Source organism: Strongylocentrotus purpuratus, unplaced genomic scaffold (genome assembly GCF_000002235.5).
Source record: "Strongylocentrotus purpuratus isolate Spur 01 unplaced genomic scaffold, Spur_5.0 spur5_scaffold_1, whole genome shotgun sequence".
In the NCBI taxonomy this organism is placed as follows: Eukaryota; Metazoa; Echinodermata; class Echinoidea; order Camarodonta; family Strongylocentrotidae; genus Strongylocentrotus; species Strongylocentrotus purpuratus.
The window spans coordinates 10,655,258-10,661,257 of record NW_022145594.1 but is presented as its reverse complement, the minus strand read 5'-3'; the positions used below and the strand labels follow the sequence as shown (position 1 = coordinate 10,661,257).

The 6,000-nt window shown below is 35.8% G+C and overlaps 1 protein-coding gene across 3 annotated transcripts in view; it reads left to right on the top strand.

Moving 5' to 3' along the window:
- The first annotated feature begins 448 nt into the window (after positions 1-448).
- Positions 449-6,000, top strand: part of LOC105445398 — a 31,848-nt gene continuing 26,296 nt past the window's right edge. For all 3 annotated transcript variants that reach the window (XR_004062610.1, XM_030977662.1, XM_030977661.1), the window contains exon 1: positions 449-667. The gene's annotated coding sequence lies outside the window, so the exon portion shown is untranslated. The remainder of the gene's footprint in view (positions 668-6,000) is intronic.

Below are 6,000 nucleotides of genomic sequence, written 5' to 3'. Positions count from 1 at the left end.
GTTTAAAGTATCATACTCTTGTATAAGAACTGTTCTATTTACAGAATGATATATACAGGAGGCCCTGAGCAAATTCAGTGAATGATTTAGCTGACAGAGATGTCCAGATCAGAAGTGTAGCTGTGGTCAAAGAGGCTACGTTTCTTCATCTTGATAAAAACGTAAATAGTTCAAACCAGTACAAAAACGAACAAGCTAATACACAATTGAACACCAAGAAATGGGGGGAAATGAAATATTAAGAGGGGAAAAGAAAACAGCCGCGGCAGATAAATGATTTTTGAGGCTTGAGCCAGGTGGTCACTGACAAACGTTTGACTATTCATTGCTTCTATCATTATTACCATTAATCTTACTTTTACAGGCCCACGTTTTGCTTTCGTATCTTTATCACAGGACATCGACTTTACTGGTGTGATAGTCTGAGAAAGTACGTACGGTTCACGAATATTATCTACCGCGAAAACTAGTTCTCTTTCGTTATCATGATTGCTAATGCACAATTATTACCCTGTGTATTTGCATTTCAATAAAACACACATTCAAGTATACACACTCACTGATAAGAGGACACTAGTGTATCTCTGAGTCACAAATCTGCAACGGTCGGAAATTCGTCGCCATAGGATCAACATTTCGAGGTGTGATTAAGTACATTGTCTTGAAGGTAAGAAATATAACAGTACTTCTTATTAAGGAGAAGATCGAGTTTTGATAAAGATGGCTGGTACCTGAAAAGCTAGTAAAGTGCACTTATATTCGAAATTTGACAAGAACTAGCTCAACCGTTTGGACCGATGTCGAATGTGTGTGTTGTTTCACATACATAATTGTGTATGTAGTCTCACATGCCTAATTCTGTATGTAATCTCATATTCCTAATTATTATGTATGTAATCTCATATTCCTAATTATTATGTATGTAATCTCATATTCCTAATTATTATGTATGTAATCTCATATTCCTAATTATTATGTATGTAATCTCACATACCTAATTATGAATGACATCTCTTATACCTAATTATGTATATAATCTCTCATATGTAATCGTGAGTGTAATCTCTCATACATCATTATGTATGTTATCTGCCATACACAAGTCATTAGTGTATTCTCTAACATATAATTCTGTATGTATTCTCACATACCTAATTATTGTTGTAATCGGGGTTGTAGTATTATGAAAACTTTTGAAGACTTGGTTGTAGAATTTGATATCCCAATAACTGACCAACGCAAGTATGATTCCCTGATGAATGCGTTATATTTATATTGGTTTATTGATCATCAAGATGTTCATGAGAATATTTTTGATAAGATCGTTCTTGAGTTACTAAGGAAGTTGAAAGTGCCTATAGCTATGCTTATTCGGAACTACGTAACAAAGATAAATCATTCCAGGCCAAGATTGGTAATAAGTGGGAAGAGTGGCTTGGTTTGGATAGAGATGAAATTGAATGGTCTGTTATACACAAAAATAATTTCAAATGCAGGGATAGTCCTTTGTATTACTTCTGTCAGGAGCTTCCTGAAACCTTGATTCATATATTTTGTAAATGCACAGTAGTTGCTTCAATGTGGACAAAGCTTGCAGATTATATTGATAATATGACGAAGGAGACAACGATTTACTCTGTTCGCTCATATATTTGGTATTGATATCGGTGGCAGGCATGATGTTTGTATTATTTTTTTTTTATTATTCCTGTTCCTCAAATTTTATATTATTCGAGGTAAATTTCAAGAGGTAGAATTAAATTTTAAGGCTTCCTTTCTTTTGTAAAAATGAAACAGAAAATTGAATATAAAATAGCAGAGAAGAAAGGTAAACCGATTTCCCACTTTAGGAAATGGTCACTTTCTTTCTTGTAGAATTTTGGTCCCCTGGTATTTAATAATTCTTTTACTTCCTTATTGTCAATTATGTTATTATATTGTTAATATTACTTTATTTCAGTGAAGCCTCTCCTTGACGAGTTCAGTCTCGGTTTTCTTACATAATATACAACCTTTAAGCATGTCAGGGTAAGCTTTAGATAGGCACAAATGTAACTGGCTAGAATGAGGCATTTGTGTTGTGCTGTTTTGTGTTGTATTGTCCTGTGTTGTACCGTGTTCTGTATACATCCATTTACTTTATTGATATGTTATTACTGTATGCGATGTCGTTGAGTTTTATTTTCAATAACAAAAAAATACAAGAATGAGAAAATTTCCTCTCAATTTGATCATTCAGGAACACGTAGTACATACCGATTGTCATATCCTACGCAATCTTTATAATAACACCAAACCGATTTATCCTCACATCAATTATTGGTGTCTTGAGTGTTGTGCCTATGTTCTGTGTTAAGAGGGTTGTAATGGGGCCAACCCACACAAGACACTGGTAATTTGTAAATATATTACGTTGAACAAAGTAATGTTCCCTTACATCAAGTATTGGTGTCCTGTGTTCTCTGCATAATTCTTCTCTTAGCAAACGAGTGATCTTGGAGAGAGGCGAGGAAAGCAACTGACCAGCAATATGCCTAAACTGTACAAAATTACTCCCTATGCATTGTTTGTGTTTAAATTTGTTGTGCAATACGTTTTGCCATTGGTAGGAATATGTATATAACAGGGTAAAGATATTGCGTTTAAAAATAGAATTTACTATCACATCAATTATTGGTGCCTCGTGTTTTGTTTAAATTTACTGTGTTAAAAAAGGAATGTAGTGAGGCTAACTGGGATCAGAAACTGATAATTATAATAAAATGCCATGCAGAAAGCAATTTACCCTTACATCCATTGATGGGGGCTTGTTTATTGTATTGAAATTTTCTGTGTTAAAAGGCTTGTAATGGAGCTAACCAAGATCAGAAACGGGTAATCTGTTTAGACATTGCGTTGAATAAAGCAATTTACCCTCACATCAATTGTTTGTCCTCTGTGTTTTGTGCAAAATTGTTCTTTTGGCAAATGAACGACAGTGCCGAGAGGCAGAGAAAGCAACAGACCAGCAGAAAGCCCAAACTTTACAAGAGGATTCACTTTTCCTTTCTTTGTGTTCCAAATACCTGTGCAGTTCATTTTGCTAATGATATGAATCCGTAATTAACAGGGTAAAGAAGATGGCGAAGAATACAACAGAAGGAAAATTTAAGTAGCACCGTGCATGAGATAATGTACTTGATTAATCCAAAATTATTCATACAAATAATTCAAAGGGTATCGCAGTAACAAGTACCTTTTGGATTATTTCATCGATCTCCTTAAAATAACTAGAGCCATTGATTAGGAAAGTTTTGCTATCCTGTAGGCACAATATGACAACCCCTGCTTTGTTGGGAAAGCACAACATTAAAGAATAGAATGCTGTTAAATGGGAACATTTCCTCCAAGATGAACAATGAAGAGAACAAGGTTGTCAAGGGCCCAGATAATTTTTATGAATCTGGGTCTGGATGACATTGACTACGGAGACTTCAAGCTCTACTTTCTGGCCAAACTGAGAAGGCCAAAATCTCTGCATTGAGCTGTGTTGGCACGCCTTTAGCAGTGTTCTGGGGTAATACATATTGGGAATGTCCGCTGAACAATGACATGAAAACTATTTAAAGCATATTTCTTCTAAATAGCGTATGAAAAGAAGTGGAATATAATAGTTTTATCAAGAGAAGGAAGCTAAAACTTACAAATTCTCAGACAAAACGAAATTCCTGACCCTGGATTAATGTTACGGTCGAATGCCTAGCATCAAAGTACTATTCATGAATCACATCTACCGTGGAAACTAGTAATCTTCTATTATCCTGATTGTCAATGCAAAATTCATACTGTGTGTATAGCTGTATTTAAAAAAAAAACATATTCAAGTCTTCACACTCACTGATAAAATTACTGTGTATCTCTAAGGCACACATCTGCGACGTTCGTCGCCATAGGATCAACATTTCAAGGTATAAGTAAATGCATTGTCTTGAATGTAAGTCACTTGAAGAAAATCGTACATGAACTTTCCCCTGAAACCAATAGAAGTGTGCTCATATTCGAAATTTGACAAGAACTAGCTCGAACCAATGTCGGATGTGTTTGTAGTCTTACATATATAACTCCATGTGTTATCTCACGTGCCTAATTCTGTATGTAATCTAACCCATGCATGAAACTGGTAATATATAAAGATATTGCCTTGAGTTAAGCAATTTACCCTCACATCAAGTTTTGATGACTTGTGTTTTGTGCTAAATTGTTGTGATGGTGCTTACCAACACCAGAAACGGGTAATTTTGTAAAAACATTACGTTGAACAAAGTAATGTTGCCTTACATCATTTGTTGGTGTCCTGTATTCTCTGCACAATTCTTCTCTTAGAAAACGAGTGACTTTGGAGAGAGGCGAGGAAAGCAACTGACTAGTAATATGCCTAAACTGTACAAAAGTATTCCCTATGCAATTGTTTGTGTTTAAATTTATTCTGCAATACGTTTTGCCATTGCTATGAATATTTATATAACAGGGTAAAGAAGATAGGAAGATTCAAGTAACATTTTGCATGAAATATTGCAGTCATCGAAAATTATTTCTTTAGATAATCCAAAGAGTATTGCAATAAATATACCTTTCGCATTATTTCCCGAAGCTCCTTTTTATGGCAAGAGCCATTGATTAGGAAAGTTTTGCTAACCTTATTTGAGCTGGGCACAATATGACGTTCACTGCTCTGTTGAGCAAGCACAAAATAACAAAATACCCATTTTGTGACCACATGAAACTATGTTGGCCAACCTATGTGTATAGGTGATTCTGGACTGAGCTTGTGTTGGCGCGCCTTGTTGAAGGACTATACAAATTGGGTATGAACGCTGTACAATAAGCAGAAATACTATTTTAAGCAGATTTGAGCTAAATAGCGTATGAAAGGAAGTGAAATATAATAGTTCTATCAAGACAATCAAGCTAAAACTTACACAAAACATACACATAGAAAATTACTGACCCTGGCTTTGATGAAAGATTGCCGTTGCGGCTCAATGCCTAGTATCAAAGTACTGTTCATGAATCTCATCTACCTTGAAAACTAGTTCTCTTTCATTACCATGATTGTTCATGCACAATTATTACCCTGTATATTTATATTTCGATAAAACACATATATAAGTCTACACACTCACTGATACAAGGGCAGTACAGTGTATCTCTGAGTCACACATCTGCAACGTTCGGAGATTCGTCGCCATAGGATCAACATTTCGAGGTGTACTCAAGTGCATTGTCTCGAAGGTCAGAAATAGAACAGGTTGAGTTATACTGAAGATGGAAAATAAATTGTGAGTTTTCTCATTGTTTGTATGTCACTTTAGAAGAATATCGTAGTAGGACCAATGCCCGAAAAAACTATATAGAAGTGCCCTCATATTCGAAATATGAATGGAAATAGCTCCAACGTTTGGATCAATTGTCGAAATTGTCTGTATTGTCACATATAATAGTAATAATAATAGCTCACATTTATAATGCGCCTAATACTTTGTTTCTAGGCGCGGAACATATTATTACCCCGGTCATCGGATTCAGGCTTACCCGCAACACAATGTATGCACATTTTCCACTCCCTGGGGAGTATTCCAGCCAGTCGCCATTTTACAAGCGCCATTTGCTAATCCAACCACATTAACTTTCGCATCCTACCGGGTATCCATTTTAACACCTGGGTGGAGAGTGGCAAATGTAGATCAATGTCTTGCCAAAGGACATTAGTGCCGCGGCGGGACTTGAACCGCGGACCTTGTGATCCACAGTCCGGTGACATATCCACTCGACCACGACACCTCTACATATCTACTTCTGTGTGTAGTCTTACGTGCCTAATTATGTGTGTAATCCCACATACATAATTCTGCGTGTAATCTCATATAACTAATATTGTGTGTAGTCTCACATGCTTTATTCTCTATGTAGACTGCGCATGTGATCTTCGGCAAGAATGAATCATTTTCCTCTCAATTTGAC